The 17,166-nt window shown below is 38.5% G+C and overlaps 1 protein-coding gene across 1 annotated transcript in view; it reads right to left on the minus strand.

The window, feature by feature from the left end:
- Window positions 1-17,166, minus strand: part of GPC6 (glypican 6) — a 777,853-nt gene that overhangs the window by 599,344 nt on the left and 161,343 nt on the right. The gene's annotated exons all lie outside the window — the stretch shown is intronic.

Consider the following 17,166-nt stretch of genomic DNA (forward strand, 5'->3'; position numbering starts at 1 on the left):
TCAGTTTCATCCACCTTTTCTCAGAGGTTATATTGTCTCGTAATTGTTATTACTCTGGCTGGACTATTTGCAATTGCTCTTTCTCATTTGTGTCCAATCCTGGACAAAATGCCCCTGCATCACAGCAGAGAGTATATTTATAAATCGTTCTGAAAATGCTTTTGCCTATCCTTCCCACTATATATTTTTGGGGGTTTTGGCAATATCATGCCAGTTTTGACTTCTGCTCAGTTTATAATGCCTTGTAGCCATATAAACTTTTTTCTTTAAAATGTTACATGATCAACCATTCCCTACCCTGTACTTAAACTGTTATTTCACCCAGATTAATTGTTTTTTCATTTAAGTTCACCCTATTTTCCTCCCAATGGTTTCTCCAACATGTCAGAATCTTTTCCTTTAATGTTGCATGTTCAACTGTGAACAGTTTAGTGTCATTGGAAAATTGAATAAGCATTGTTCCTATTGTCTCATCCAAATCAATACCGTGAATATTAAATAACACCAGACAAAGAACACACCCTGCAGAACCCTTCCAACACATTCATCTAAATCAGCACTGAAGCACTGATAACTACTGTTTGAGAATGACTCTTCAATCAAGGTTATGTATAGCCTGCTAACAGAGTTGATAACCAGTAAATATATAAAATAGGATAAAAGACCAGAATGGACGTCATGTGACTCAAAATGTATTGCAAATTCAGTTGCATGCAGCTTGACAGCACTGTTATATATGTGTTAAGAGAACATGAACACAGAAAGAATCTTTCTTATTCAAAACACCAGTCACTCTTACAGCATGAAAAATTATTTTCCAAGACTCTCTTATTAGCAACATCATGCATTATACAACAGCACTGCTTGTTCAAACTGTTTTTCTGATAAGAAACACTGCATTTTAAAAAGCAACCTCTATTTTAATATTTAATACCTCAGCATATCTAGACCTCCAAAAGTAGTAAGCTATTTAGGCAAGTAGTGCACTTCGTGTAATGTTAAAAGCATTTCTGGCATTTTATGTTATCTGCTTTTTAATGACTATATTTTCCTAACATTAAAAATGAATTAATATCTTTCCTTAAGTAGTCTGCTGAATGCTGAACGAGTAAATCTGACAGGGTTACTCATACCTTGCATATACTGTAGAGACCTACACATCAGTTTGTTTTTCATACTTTTGAAAGGAAATGGGTTTGCTTCAAAACTCAGTATCTCCAAAGCTCATCACAGTTATGCCTGGGCACCAAGGAGAAAAACATACACTTGTTACCTTCAAATTTCTTTGAACTAGACTGTCAAATGCCGTCACCACTGCTCTTAGTGACATTTCAATCCAGTGATGAGAGCGCCATACCAATTCTTCAAAATTGCGTATGGTCTAAAATTTGCAGAAGATACCCTCAGAGCTGTGTGCTGAAGTCTTAGGAAGACTTCCAACAACATTAAACCAAAGACCAACCCTTTCTTTTTTTCATCCTTATCTCTAAGGTAAGTTACTTCACTGTCTGTGTTCCCATCATAATAGAAAATATGTACTTATGTATGCATACTTAGACAAGTTATTATTTTCCAAGCTTTTTGTCTGTCCCTAGTAAGGACTGCAAATGTTTTATTGATTATAAAACAGAAGCAAAAATGATCATTCATAGCATTCCTAAGGCAAAAGAGGAATTCTGGGATTATAATTTATGTACTGTATTTCTGTGGTTTCCCATTTTTGGTGCATTTTTTTCTTCTCATATTCACTTCTGGTTATGTATTGCATTCTGAAAAGCAGCCCTTCAATTCCAACCTGTGAATGGCCTTGTATTTTATCAGCCTTTTTTTCTTTACACCCTCCAATAAGAAGTAAAAGAGACAGAAGCACATACATCTCAAAGGCCCAATTTCACAACATTTCATTAGACAAAAGAAAGTCAAAACTTCTCCAACCGTCTATAACCATTAGAAAGTTAAGACAGGGAACTTGTTCTAAGTAATAGTTCTTAATGACAAAAGATGTAATAAAAAAATAAGAGAGAAAAATATGGATGATCCTATCAGAACCAAACCAATAGTAAGAAAGAAATTCCATTACACTTTTTGGCATATAGGGAAGATCATGCTGTTTTCCCACAGTTTTTGGCTGACTTCCTAAATTTCTTTGAGATAAGGGTGGAGCTTTGACATAAAGGATGTTAGAAAGATCCATATGACCCAGTCCCCTTATAAACCATGCACATTCATTCATCCACCATGTAGGCACCATAGCTATAGAACTACAGTGAACTGCAGCTGATGATAGAAAACCATATACCAGTATTTTTTTTATTAATTTTACACTCTGTACTGCAAATTTTGGCAGTGTTTAAATGGGAAACTAATGCTCCACTGAGAGCACTGTATTAAGCTATTCCCTAAACTAAAACTAAAACAGACTAGATGCAGTGGCAACAAAAAAACATCCAAAATAATTTCAGAATCCAACCTCAGAGTCTTTAAACAATACCTCAGAATTCAAACAGAGATCTGCTTGCCTCTTCCTCCTCTGAGACCACATAAATATACATCTTCACTCCAGAAAAAAGAAGTAAATCTTCCCTGACCTTGGTATGCAACATGCTAATAGCTGCATAGCAGTTAAGGCCTAAGCCAAAAGCCTGATTGTCCTAACATTCTGTAATCCATATAATTCAGGTTTCTCCAACATGCTTGTTATCCTACATCCAGAGATTCTGTGATTCTGCTCCTTTCTTAAAATGTATGCACAACAGTAAAATTAATGTCTATTTTTGTACAGCTACAAGAAAGGTTCTACTTTCCTCTGTATCTACAGAGTTACAGCTCGCCGTGTAAACCCAAAATGTAAGGGACAAATGGGTATTATGATGCATGAATGGCAAGATCAGTTATAGCACCTGTTCTTAGAGTGCTAAGTGAATGATCCTTGCAGGCATATTGCAGGCTCTCTGAAAATGCTGTCCCCCATTATACTGAATAGAGGCTTGATATTAGCGGTTATTATATATTGATTTCCTCTTAGAAGCAATGGTTCCTTCGCCCACATGATACGTTATTCTCATGCATGCTGACATTTCTAATGTAGTATGTTAAATAAAGTACAGTAGCCTATTTGTCCTACTCACTGGAATTACTCTCTGGAAGCAATGGCAAGTCTTTCACAGAATTTCACAGATTTCATCAAAATCATCTACATCAACTTCTGCTTCTAAGAAAAGCAACTGTTATTTGCAGTTTCCCAGACTGCCAGTGCTTCATTATCTTGACCTAGTAGTCTACCGAAACTTTCCCATAAGGGAAAGCAACTATTTTTCATACTAGTAGCACCACTATAATTAGCCCCCTACCGAGCTGTCCTTAGCCCAGGGCTTAGTCAAGAAATTATATCTGGAAAACAGCATTTGATTAGGATAAACTTACAAATTCATTACGCAGGTCTCCTACCTATCATGTAATGTGGATAATTCAAATTCCTTTTCACAAGTTATTTAATGAGACAATAAGTATCCATGGGACAGGGTATTTGAAGTTCCTAGTAATATATTTGTGCCATTATATGTCATACATATGCCTTGGCTTTGTGTTCAAAAACAGGTGTTTGAAGAAAGACTAGGAATTAAAGGCCACTGGAGAGTGTAAGTTTCTATATAACTGTATCAACAAGGTTAATTTAAGTCATGGAGCAGTACCTCAGTGATTCATGTAAAAATCAAATGAAAATGACTAAGATTTGCTTCCAAGTATAATCTTTCCTTCCTAAAAAACTAAAAATAAAAATAAAAAGGGAGACTTTCTGCCTGTGACAGATGTGCTACCAACTCCCTCAAGAAGATTTAAATTAGCATTAATAAGGAGCAAATCTCAAGTGATTCAGAAAACTGTTAGGGCTTAGTTCTGCATCTCAGAAACTGAATAACACTGTGAAGCATATCCTGTTGGAGCAATTTCTGAGGCACCATACACGGGCCTGCGTTGATTCATCGCTCACAAAAGGCCAAGGCTGTTTTGCTATCATCTTGGATAGCTCATCTTGCTTATTCAAGATGTAGGTGTGGAGAGGAAAGTATTTTTTTTCCTCCTTATCAAGGCTGGTTCCTCTTCCACTCTGCAGCGGACATCTCTGTTTTTATGTACTCCTTTACTTCCATCCCATAGTCCTGACATGGAGATGGGCACTAGGCAGACAGCCCTTTCCAGGGGCGCAGACGTGGTGGCTGCTTTGCCGATCAGGTATTTGGTACCGCCATGCCTCTCCGACAGCATGGAATTCCCTGCCGGCACAACCAGGAGTACCAGGGCAGTCTGTGAGGACCTTGCTTCTCCTTGCCAGTGACATTCCCACTGCCTCTGTGCTCCTCTAGGAACGGTATTTGCCAGTCTGAACCCTTGGATAGACTGGAAGGGGGAGTTTTTCCATGTGGTGGGTGGCATTCACACCTGGAAGTTTGGTTTCAAGTTGCTGCACGGCAGCAGCCCCTGTGTGAGAGAGGAGAGCATCTCAGGCAGGTTTGGCAGCTCTGTTTCGAACATTCGTGTTGTTCCTACCACTCAGTGATAATAGTGCAAGCAGATGGGAGGCCCTATATTGGTGGGTTTATGCAAATTTATGGAAATCAAGACTAAAGAAGACAGCCTGAGGGTTAGGAAGGTCTTCCTGCCAGGAAAACAAAGCTTCTGCCAGGAAGAATGAAGCTCCGTAGAAAGTTTGGGGCATTTGAAGAAAGAATAAACCAGGTAAAAACATTATCAGAAAAAGAACCCTGAAGTAGGGCAGTTATGGACCATCTTCCTTCCTGCAGTGGCAGGTATGGAAAAAATGGAGTTAGGAGTGGCACGTGGCAGCCACCGTGCCCACAGACTTATTGCATGCAGCAACACCTGGAGGTAAAGGGAGCTGAACTGACAGGTCTGCTGGCCCCACTGCTGGAGGACAGCTCTGGACAGGTCTAATTTGCCACCACTTGTGTAGCCAGAACCTTCCAGCAGATTTGATGTAGTACGCTGGAATGAGTGGGTTTATTTCTATTTTTATGTAATCCTGGCTGAGATTTCATCCAACCTGGAAACATAGCAAAGAGCATGCCATGGAGTTATTTAGACTCTCCCTCCTCCCAAAAGAAGCAGAAAACGTCAGTGACAACAGCGACAAAATCAGGGGAGTGATAAAACTCCCTGGCCAAGTGTCACACCAAGTCCGTCTTCCCCTTATTGCTCTTCAGATTCCTTGTGCTCCAAGCAGCCCTGGTGAAAATGCATTTACATGGCTTCTCTGCCTGTCACTGCTACTGTACCACCTCCCTCGTGGTCTTCATGAGGTCGTCATGAAAGCGTGCAAGGCTTGCATGGCAGCTTTCGCCTCCCACCATGAGCCAGTGGAGCGCTAACGTGGCGGCCAAGTCCTGTCCCCATCCTGCTTGCAATGGCTCTGCTCAAACCCCAGCTCGGAGACAATGAGAAGTTTTACATATGTAGATGATTCATTTCCCGCTTATGTGATATATTATTGTTATTCAGGAAACAACCAAGGACACTGAATCTGAAAGTAACTATAATTCTACCGTACAAGCGCCATAACTTTATACTGTGAAGCTACCTTTAAAAATATGATTGGAGTATTATGTTTCTGTGTTATTTTCTTACTGGAACACAATAAATTCTTGTCAAGCCTGCTAAAATTGGAGGATTTTATTCAGCTAAAGCTTAAATCAGTCTGACATGCAAAATTTAAGAGGGATAAGAAAGGTGCCCTTTGCCATATCTCACTGGTACCTCGTATACCTTAAGATCAATGTGCCTTTCAATATTCATCGTGACGGGCTTTATTCTGAATTCCCACAGGTGCAGCAGTCAGTGGGAGCAAGAGCAGGCACAGTATTGTTCCATGTACCTTCAGCTTGGAAAATAAAGTTAGAGAAGATTTGTCCATTACCATTTTAAGAGGTGCAGTTGGGGCTATTTTTGGTTCTAAGCATTTCTATGCTCAGGCAATTGTCTTCCCTTTGCCATTAGCCTTTACTTTGGTTGATCAGGCGGCCTGTCATTTGGTACCTGCCTGTCTCTTTCTTGGCCTCACAAGTTTTGATGGGCTTTTATGGGTGGAAAGGTCTCATCAAGCCTTCAAACTGTGAAATCCACATCTAACTATGGGGGGAGGGAAGTCCAGACAAAATGGATAGCTGTAATTGCATGGAGAAGCTTTATGCCTCCATGACCCTGTGATGTGTAGTGTGCACAGTTTGCACCTGAAATTTGAATTAACTGGGTAAGGAATGCTCTGTCATTGATGCATATGATGAAATGGTGTCAGGTAAAAAACTAGATTGCAAGAAAAAATAAGGTTCACTTTTACCGTGAATATTTCTTTTATTTCATCTGGAAACCCTGCTTACTGCCTTTCTTTAAAAAAAAAAAAAAAAAAAAAAAAAAAAATAAAGAAAAAATCTGAGGCTCTGTCTGCTTTCTGTATGCTTTACAATTCCTGAAGGATTTTTCCAAGGATGATGAGGGACAAGATCCTTGTTAAAGAACACTTTGAATCTCATCCAACAAAGATGACAATAAATCTTCAAACCATTTCTGACCATATGTCACAACTCCTGAAGGCAAATGAAGGCTTTTACAGCTTTTAAATAATCTTTGTCAATGACAGCTGTTAAGACACTTCTCCTCCTCCCCACTCTTTCCTTTCTCACAAACGGGAGGGAAAGGTTCTGCTTTCATTCACCCTGCTTCCAGTGTCACACATCATGACCTGGGTTACTGTAAACTAAACATCAAAAACAATACGAGACATCTACATAATGTGTGCAAATTAAGAAATCTGTTATCCACACAGCTCACACAACTTTCAAAATAAAGAAACTGCCTTACATTCCTAAACTATACTACTGTTCAAGGGCAAATTGTACTTTCTAGTGCTAAATCAGCTCCAGACACAGAGAAATAAATAATTCTGTTAACCTCTGCATAGAGAGCTTGCAAGGGCTGAATTCTATAAATCACTATATTTACCACACTTAATAGTATGATTTTTGCATCTGTTTTCTCCTGTTGAAAGGCTCAGATTAGGACATCAGAGTGTAAAACAGGATCTGAATTTTAAGAAAACAGTAGTGCTTGTGACTGCAATAAAGCATTTGCCACCTTACAGAGAATCTTGTGAGTTACGCAGATCAGTCTAGCAAACCTGGGAGAGGGCTGCACTGAAAGAGAATGCATTTATCCATAGGCATATTTTTTTATATCATAGGTTTTGAGATAGAAGCAAAAAGTATGCACTACACTTTAAAATATTTGTTGTGGAAAACAATATATACAAGTCTGCCTGACAAGACTGCCCAGTCTTCAGTTATTGGAAATGCTGAAGACTTCATCAGTAGTGAAATGCTATGTTTACCGGATTTTATTTATCTAGAAACTACATAGGGAATCCAAACACAAAGGATATCCTGTGTTCAACCATATCACTCAGTTTTTATATTTCTTGCAGAATTCTTAATATACAAATAAGCTCATAAATCTCCTACACACACACACTTTCCTTCAATACAGGTAATAATATATGTGACAGCCAGGAGTAAGGAATCTAATTATAGTGTTCTAAATAGTCTTTATCACATTTATCTGTCTCAAAAGTCAGTTTTAAAAAAAGCAAACTAGCATTTGCTATATTTTGAAAACCTTTTTTTGACACCCAGGCTTATTTTTATCATAATCTAACAACTATCTACAATGTACTGCAATGAATGGATGCACAAGTCAACGTGTTTCAATGTCCCCTGTGTATTTAGGAGCCAAAGTGCCACAGGCATGAAACAGTGGAGTTTCAGATCCTCAGCTGTGCAAAGCCTGATATTTAAAATACTCTTTGGCACATAAATACTTTTAAAAGTCTAGCCCCTGATTTTTGAAAGTTTTACTTTCACGAGTTTGATGCCAAGTTGGTTCAGAGCATGGGCAGTCGGAGCTTGTAGCTATCGATTCCCATCTGGGCATTTCCCTTGGTGGGGAAAAGAGAGTGTCTAGGAGTAAGGCATCTGTTGACTGGTTGATTATGCCAAGCTAACAAAAACCCAAAAGCAGAAGAGGGATGGGATCTGGAATCTATTTGGGGATTTTTGAAGCACTGGGATGAACAACTTGGAATCTCCTCAACGATTTTGATTTTACACATCACATTTGAGGCAATCAGTTGGTTTCTTAATTTTTTTTCAAGAAACAGAAGCAAAGAAGCAGCTGAAGAACGCAGTGGTGGTTCTCACCTTAGAATCTACCCTTTAAATGGAAGATCTGGGTTCAGCATTCTCCTCAGCCAGGAGAATATGCCTAAACCTTTTACCTTCCAAGAACATGCCCTCACCCCTTCTATATTTTAGAGTGAAGGTTTCTGTTGTAAAACATTGTCTCTGGTGAGTAAACAAATAGGAATATGTAGCTTTCGGATGTCTAACTACTAACTTAAAATAATGGTTTAGGCCTAAAAAATATTATAAATATATCCACTTATAAATCTATAAATCTTTTTTATACATCTATGCAGGTATCTTCTTGCAAATTACACTTACAACTAACCTGTCTGGCAAAACAGGTGTCTGCAGTTTCAGGACATAGCGAAACACATGACATGGCAAGTATTTGCTGAACAAATAAGAAGAAACTGGCATGCATATGCCTATGTACTTTCTATGATGAACAAAAGAAGTGACATGCATGCATGCTTTCAAATCCAGCCAAGTTTCTCTGAGCTGTATTTTATACTTCCCATTAATTATATAGGAGAAATGGGAAGATCTGGAACTGAAGCAGTCTTTAAGGAGAGAGGCAAATAAATAATTGAATACTGCATTGCTTCAGACAGCTTCCACATTCTTTTGCCCTAAGATATCTCTTTCAAACTTCAGGGAATTAATAAATTAGACCACTGATCCATCTATTACACCTGTTTTAGGGGACCACAAAATAAGGGGGTGGGGGGGGGTGGGGGGTTGGGGGGTGGGAATCAGAGTGGAAACATTTCATCTTGTAATTTATTCCCCTTTACTATTGCTTAACATCTTCCCAACAGAAAAAAACAGTGAAAAGTCTGTTTTAAAACCTGGATTTTAAAGTGTATTTATTTATTTATTTATTTAGTGGATTACATGAAGATACGAAAAGTCTACTTCCAAACATTCACAGAAACACTTTATATCCATAGGTAATTTTTCTTAAATACACATACGTGTTTTAGATAATACTAGTTTTTGATCTAAGATATGCTACATTTGATGAGTTTTGATAAATCGTAAAAGTTATAGGAAGAAACAGTATGAAAAATTATGAGGCTATATTCTTGAATTTACGAGAAACGACAGTTCCATCTAAATCTAGTCAAAACTCATGAACTGTGTTATTTCTAAACTGAGCTCGCGCTCAGGGTGTGACCAGAGAACATGCGTACCCCTCTGGCTCTGCAATCCCTGTTTGCCATTAAAAGCAGAGCCTGACGAAGAGGCACTAATGCCTCAACTTTTATCCAGTCCTTCAGAGGTTCAACCCCCCTCTCACAGGCTAGGAGATAACAGTTAAATTTCCTTCTCTTCTATGGGGACGCAGGTTAAGGAACAGCAGATGGGATTGTCTTATAATTTGGCATTAATTTATTTCTGACAAACACCCTAATTTAGTAAGAGTCCCTAGATGAGAAAGCAGAATCCCAAGACTGTCCCTCCCCTCCTCTTCACAATCTTCACAACTGTCTTCCTGAGTATTTTCTTCAAACTTACACACTGAAAATTCATGCCTATGGCTTCAAACATACTTTGTAGTATATATTCCTGTAAAAATGTCTACGATGCTCTTGCAGCACTGCCCCATTTTTTTCTCCCCAGCCAAGAAAATGCAGTGTACCCAAGAAAACACTGTGAAGAAGCTGCTATTACCTCTTCCCTCCTTCATGATGAAAAACACCAAGAAACCCCCTTAAATGCCACAAGTGCAATATGGAGGAAGATTTAAACATTATCATCAAGCTTTCAAACTATCTCATTCCAGATTTAGCTGGTTTCTTTCTGCTGATGTCATTTAATTATAAATGCTGAAGCTTTTAGCAGCACAGAATCAGATATGTTTGGTTATGAATGATTAAGTGTGCATAAAGTTTTTACCAGCACATTAATCATCGGGTATAGAAAGAAGCATGACACTGGTTAAAAATTCACCGCTTCACTGCCCATGGGAAGTGTAAAGTTTTAGCAGACAGTCAGAGATTGCTTACCTTTATGACAGGCCAAGCGCTGAGTAAGATTCCTTGAATTTGCATTCCCCTAAACAGTACTTTCTTTTGGTTAATGAAAGTAATTGTCCTTTGACAGTATGAATGGCAGCAGCAGGAACAACAACACCGGCAAAATCAGATTAGGTGTTTTAATTATGCTTTATTGGATGCCTGCTCCTGGAACCTAAACCAGACACCAAAGAACAAACTAGTTCAGGGGAACACAGGTATCTCAACACATCCGTGTATCTACCCGCCTAGCTCTGCCCAAATCGCCCACTTTCACTCTTGTGTCATCCAGCAGAAATAGTTTTATACAGCAGAACAGCAGCACACACAGACTCTGGACAAAGTGTGGCCCCTCTGTGGTAAGTTTTGAAAATACACTTAGTAAAAGGCTGTCTTTCTATTTTCAAGTATGTACAGCTGTAAGCACCTTTGGGACTCAGGACGTTCGTGTGAACTTGCTACTACTTTCACACTGAAGAGCCTTCCTAAATGTCACCCATCTCTGAGTGGGAAAGTTCCTTTCCTGGCTTCTGTACGCTAACTTTCAGACTGCACCAAGTTATGTCTATGCGTCAAGCCTGAAAAATAACTTCTAAAGCTAGGAGATTGCAAAAGTGTCTCCAGCAGCCCAGGTTTTGTATTCAAGCCTGCTTTCTCCCCTAAATGGGTAAGTGTTTTGTACCTCAACATTTCCTTTAACTCAGGGTAGAATAAAAAGCCCTTTAAAGAAAACGTATAATAGAAAACAGTTGCAAATGTTTATAGTAATCTATACTTAACTAGATGTGTGAACATCAAATCTAGAAGATTTCTCTACATATCCAGCTCCCAGAGACACCCTCAGGAATCCTGCTGTCCTGCATTCCTGTTCCACGCCCTTAATAAGCATCTGTTCCTACGGAAACATACTGGGGTTTATAGATTATTTCTCTGGGTGCTCTCTGGGAGTTATACACACTTTCAGTTCTTCTCAATTCCCAAATTTATTTACCCCTTTGACTTACTGGGGAGATGATTTAGACAGCCCTCCCATCCAAAGGAAGGTTGTTCTGCTGCTGCTGTCAAGATGCAAGCACTGATGCGGCAGAACAGTGTTGCTTCCTGCACTTCAATGACCAACTGCGATTTCTTTGATTTATGAATAATTCCTTTTCAAGTCTGTGTAAAAATGTTAGAGCAGAAATTTCAGTGACTCCATTTACATTTATAAAAACAGATGCATTTTTTAGGGTAACCTGGAGATTATCAAATATACTTGATATTAATACGAAAATGAGATAAATGTATTTAGCTCATTACGTGACCTCATAGACAAATATCAAACACTTCCATTAGCCCTGCTGAGACGGCAGCTGTTTTGGAGTGACTGTCCCCTAAACCTCGCTTTAGTAGGTACCATAGTAACTTGTAAACTGGAAAATCTAGTAGTGCCACCACCTAGTTAAGCAAGAAGCACTGGAATAACCCCAATAGAGCAGCAGGAATTTGAAAGAAATTATGAACTGTAGAAATCCAGACTAGGATTTTGCAAGGTGTAAGCCTCAAATGCACTGGGAAGCATATTTTAGCACTCTGAAAACTCTGAAAAAAAGAATGTATGTATAAAAAGACATGTAGATTTTAAGTCTGTTTCTTTGCATCTGTTTGTAATTTGGGTACTGCAGACACAGAAACTACATCTCAAGAGATGTTTCTTTTTTAATGAGGGAAGTCTAAATGGGGGAGTACAAAAATGACCAGCCATGTCTATGACCTGCATTAGCTGTTTTTTTGATAGGCTTACTATTAGTTCATCACATTTGAGTTTCTTTACAAAACAGCAGATGAGGTCTGCAGAGTAGAGCTCTAGAAAAATATTATCAGAAAACATGGAAACTCAGGTAAACGACAATGATCTCATGTATCTTTACACAAACTGACTGAAGACTTAAAAGAAATCATTCATATACTGTATTAAAAGATCCTTAATACTACTCATGATTATTAATCTTCAATGGACTTGCAGTGGTATTTGAGGGATCGTTATTACTTTGCTTATTTGGATAAAGACACTTTTTTTCTGCAAGAAAATATGCTAAAGCATGACTATTAAGCTATTTCAGTACAAATACCCTTCATGTTCTACCCAAGTAATCATCTGATGAATAATATAATCTTAGAAAGTTTACAATAACACAAAATAAATATGGTATGTGTAATGATGTTGCAAATTAAGGCTACCCAGCAGAAACCATTTACTTTTTTCTAACATTAGCATGAAAATAAAACCCAACTGAGATTTCTTTCAGCCTTTCCCTGCAGGACCAGCTATACCTCCTTTAAAGTGAACTTTCAGGATAATAAAGCAATGGCATGATGAATATTCTAAAAGGTCAATACTAATTAACTGCATTAATGTATTTTACATAGAAATGGCTGTTTGAGGACACACTGATTTTTTTCACATGTGTATCAGCAGAAGTTCCTTCAGGAGGATTTCTGTGAGAAACAACTTGAAGGAAGGCAGTTGGAGTACAGAGCTTTATGAACACTGTAGTACATTTGGTGCGCATGTGTGTATGTTTGTGTGTGTGTGTATCCATATATATAAATATGTTATGGCATGTTTGCTCAGGCCATTAGTTTAAGTGTCAACATTTTCAAAGAAAACAACTCATATCCCCATACAAACAACACCAGCATTGAAGGAAATCAAACATCTGCCCAGATGCTGGGAAGTTAGCTCCTGTGCTGGCTGAACTCTGACTTGCAAACTTCATCTAAACACTTTGTATGGGTTCAGCTACAAAGAAGCTGTTACTACAAATGACCCATCGTGTTGTCAATTTCCCTCTCAAAGAGAGGGGGCTTTCCACCTCAAAATGGTCTAGCTGTCTGTGACGGACAAGTAAAACCAGTTCCTGTGCTGGCATTGTGCGTTATCTTTAGCAAGCAGGGCACCGCAACACGTGGTTCTGTAGCACAAAGCACTTTCTGCTGAGGTTTTGGGAGTTTTTACTACAGAATCTTGCGGTACATGTGAGATTTGCAGAAAAACATCTGGTTAAGTTTCAGCCTTCACTTCCTACGCTCCAGCGCTGTTTCCATGACAGTAATGAAAACATTGAAAGGTGGGATGGTCAGAACATCTCCTTCAAAATAATAATTTTAATCCTAAATAAAATACTAATGTAGATGTGCCTGTCGTGAAGGCATTACATTCAGTCGTTCTTAAAATTGACCTGTCTCAAGGCCCTTAAAAGATGCAAGAAGCTATGAACTTTTCTGTTAATATGAGTCTTACACAACTCCATCCATGCACCCTTCACAACTCATTCCAGAACTCAGTACCACTCAAAAAGGAAGGAAGAAATAGTTTGAAACAGCTTCAAAAGCACTAAGTCTTTGCCCCACCATCTTTTGTAGCTAACAGACGAGTTATAATTTTTGCTTTGCCTCATCCCAGCCACAAAAGCTTCTCAGACCTATTTCCCCCCCTGTCATTCTTCTGGCCTTCCAAGTGACAAGAGACTGGTTAACAGCACCCAAAGTCTATCCATACATTAAAAGTTACAGAAGGTATCACTTGATTCCTGAAGAAGCGTCTGTAATTTGCCTTATTCCTCTTATGGTAAGCTTTATAGAGTGGCTTTGACTATTCTTTGTACATACAACCTTGAAAAAAACAGCAGTTTGAAAGTTGTAAAGCCAGAAAAGGGCTACAAAAACGATGAAGGGACTAGAGCATCTCTCATGGAAGGGAAGACACCTGGGACTGTTGAGCCGGGAGAAGAGAAGGTCCAAGAGGGATCTCCTCAACGTGCACAAATCTTTGAAGGGAGGGTGTAAAAGAGGAGGGAGCCGGGCTCTGCTCAGTGGTGCCCAGGGACAGGACCAGAGGCAACGGGCACAAACTGAAACACGGGACGTTCCCTCTGGACATCAGGAAACATTTTAACTGCGAGGGTGGCCGAGCACTGGCACAGGTTGCCCAGAGACTGTTGTGGAGTTTTCATTCTCGGAGATATTGAAAATCCAACCGGACATGGATGTGAGCAACCTACTGTAGCTGACCCTGGTTTAAGAAGTGGGGTTGGACTAGACGATCTCCAAAGGCACCTTCCAACCTCAAATATTCTGTGATTTCCTTAAGAACCTTCTGTGATTCATGTCAACTTTGCTCATTTCTCTCTTCCTCCATTCCTGTTCTCATGCAAAATGGTGTGAATTTTCCTTCTTCAGCAGAATAAGGCATGTTTTGGCTGAGAAAATGATTTTGATTGATAATCCTTATTTGCAGCAATGTAACTCAGGCCTCACACTCTCAGCTGTAGGGCGGCCACTGCTGTGGGTTTATCAAGAGTTTTATAGTATTTAATGTTTTTCTTAGACTCACTGACATAATCACAGCAGCTTTCTTTGAAAAAAGGATCAATCAACTCAACTGCATACAAAACTTGTTAATGTGCAATTTAAATGCCTAAAAAGGAAAAATTTCTCTTAATGGTCCAATTTAAGATTTTAAAAAATCTTACTAGTTGCCTGGTATTCTGATTCTGGAGACAGAAGCCAACTGTCCAGTTTCACCAACACTGGAACAGCTGTTAACTCTTCTAGCGAGCCCTTCAAAGACTTCAAAATATATTCTCCTGCACATAAGGAGCACCTAACTTCCATCTGCAAACAAACTTATTTACAGTAGCTTTTAGCCTTTTAGCATGAGTTCGCTCTCCTTAGTTGGAAAATCTTTTCCTCACTTTACTGTCCTAAGGCCAACTACAGTTGTTACAACTCTAGAAATACAGTACTTCAAGGGTCAGAACAAGCTTAGCATGTTGGGCATCTGGAGGCTGCTTTTATTTCCTTAGCATTTGCAAGTACTAGCCAGTTTAAGGGGTGTTTTTGGAGAAGGAAAACAACATGCAAACAGTCAATATTAATTCTTGCTACACCAGGAGGATATATACTAAGGAAGAATGGATTTCCCTTCTGCAACCCAATGTTTATTTCAGATTACTGGAGGAAGGGTCATCTAAAAAGCTGCTTACAAAATGGAAGGAATGAACTATTATTTCAATCAAAACCAAATATTTTTCCTCAAATGCTGCTTTTTCTTTATAGAGGTGTATTTTTTATACTTCTTCAGCTGGCTTCTGGCAATAAATGCAAACAAAACCAAGAAGTAACACTGCTATAGTTTCTTCAGAGACTAAATGAGCTTTCTCTTTAGATGATCACAGTGGGAAGTTTCATATTTTTCAGACATCTACTTGGCAAAATAACAATCAACTTATTTAGCTCATATATAATATTTACCACTGTATTTTAGGCTGACTAGTCAATAAAGCCTCCGTTCCATAAAAACTGAAGGAACCATTAAAATGATATAAAAAGTATAGACATGACATAAAAAAAGGCCTAAAAATTTTTTTTTTTTCCTCTGAATGGAGTATATGTCTCTGCATTCTTTAAACAGACAGAACATGAATCACTTTCTAGAAAGCTTCTCTTTATTGGATAAAAGTATAAATAATGCCAGTGCCAAATCTTAAGGCAAAAGGAAAGTAAGAGTCACATTCTTCTTCGGAAATAGTACCTTTGTCCTAATGATAGCTATTGAATCTAACAGCTAAATGTCAAAGAACAGAGAAAGAAGAAGAGAAAGAAGATTTAGCATTAAAATCTACAGACAAAAAGGACATTTTCATCATTCATTTCAGCAAAGTTCCTTTACTGTTTTCTTAAATTCTGGCCTTGCTAGAGGAGGGTATTTTTATTTATGTATCACTATAGCAGTCAATATAGTAGAAAAAGGAGAATATAGTAGAAAATGGAGCAAAAATCAACTGTTCGTTGTCAGGGAAAGTAACTGTTCCATAGTTCTTCTCCATTCTCACTACAGAGTAATACAAGAAAAGCAGGGAAGATGATAGAAAAAATGCCAACCCAAAATACTGCTGAGTGGTTTGGTTCAAGAGATGGGTTGGAGGCTACTGGCTAAAAATCTTATACTTGACTTAAGAGTGTAAAGAGCCAAGTCTACCTCATTTTTGTGAGCTGATAGTGTCCTGAATAATTTTCCTCTTGTATATATTGACCAGCTTCTCTCATTTGACATCTCTTAATCTGTATGCAATTATATGGGATTTACAGTGATTTATTTTTTTTCCAACTAAAATTGTGACTGTCATGTGAGGACACTTGCATGAACAGCATGTACACGTAGTTTTTCTTAGATCTCTTTCTACCCATCCTTCAGCACGGGAAACCAGTTTGGTCATTTACTTCTCTGGCTGAGTAAAAAACAGTATAAGCCTTAACTTCCATAGGAGGACCCAGACATTAGGAAGCGAAGACTCCACCACTGAACGGTCTCCTGACATTGTAACTGAGACCTGCAGAGTGAGAATACCAGATTCATGCTTCTGGATGACAAGTTTAAGCCCTGAGGAAAAAGGGAAAAATGCATTTGATGGTGCTCTGATTGCTTCAAGTTTCACACACCACAAACTACCACTCCCATAATCAATCTTTGCCCCAAAGCAGCTCAGACTAGTAGTAATGGGAACACTGCTAAAGCAGATGGGGAGATCTGTAAGGACCATTTCAAGGCTATGCTATTTATTAATCACTCAAATTCATAAGTGTTAAATTCAACTACAAATTTAAAAATAAAACTAGAAAATACAATGTTTCCTGATAGCGCAGTGTTCAACTTCATCCACTTCCCTCATGTTATGAAGCCAAGACTACACAAATCTTAACAAAGCTGCAATTTTGTTGTTCATGTTTTCAGATATATTTCTACAGGAAACCAAATGGAGATTTTTAAATGAATCATTAAGGTATGATATCACTTGTAAAAATAACTTTTTTAGAGAATTAAATTAGTTTTGTTTAAGGCAGAGTTGGTTCTTACT

This window comes from Accipiter gentilis, chromosome 13 (genome assembly GCF_929443795.1).
Source record: "Accipiter gentilis chromosome 13, bAccGen1.1, whole genome shotgun sequence".
Classification (NCBI taxonomy): domain Eukaryota; kingdom Metazoa; phylum Chordata; class Aves; order Accipitriformes; family Accipitridae; genus Astur; species Astur gentilis.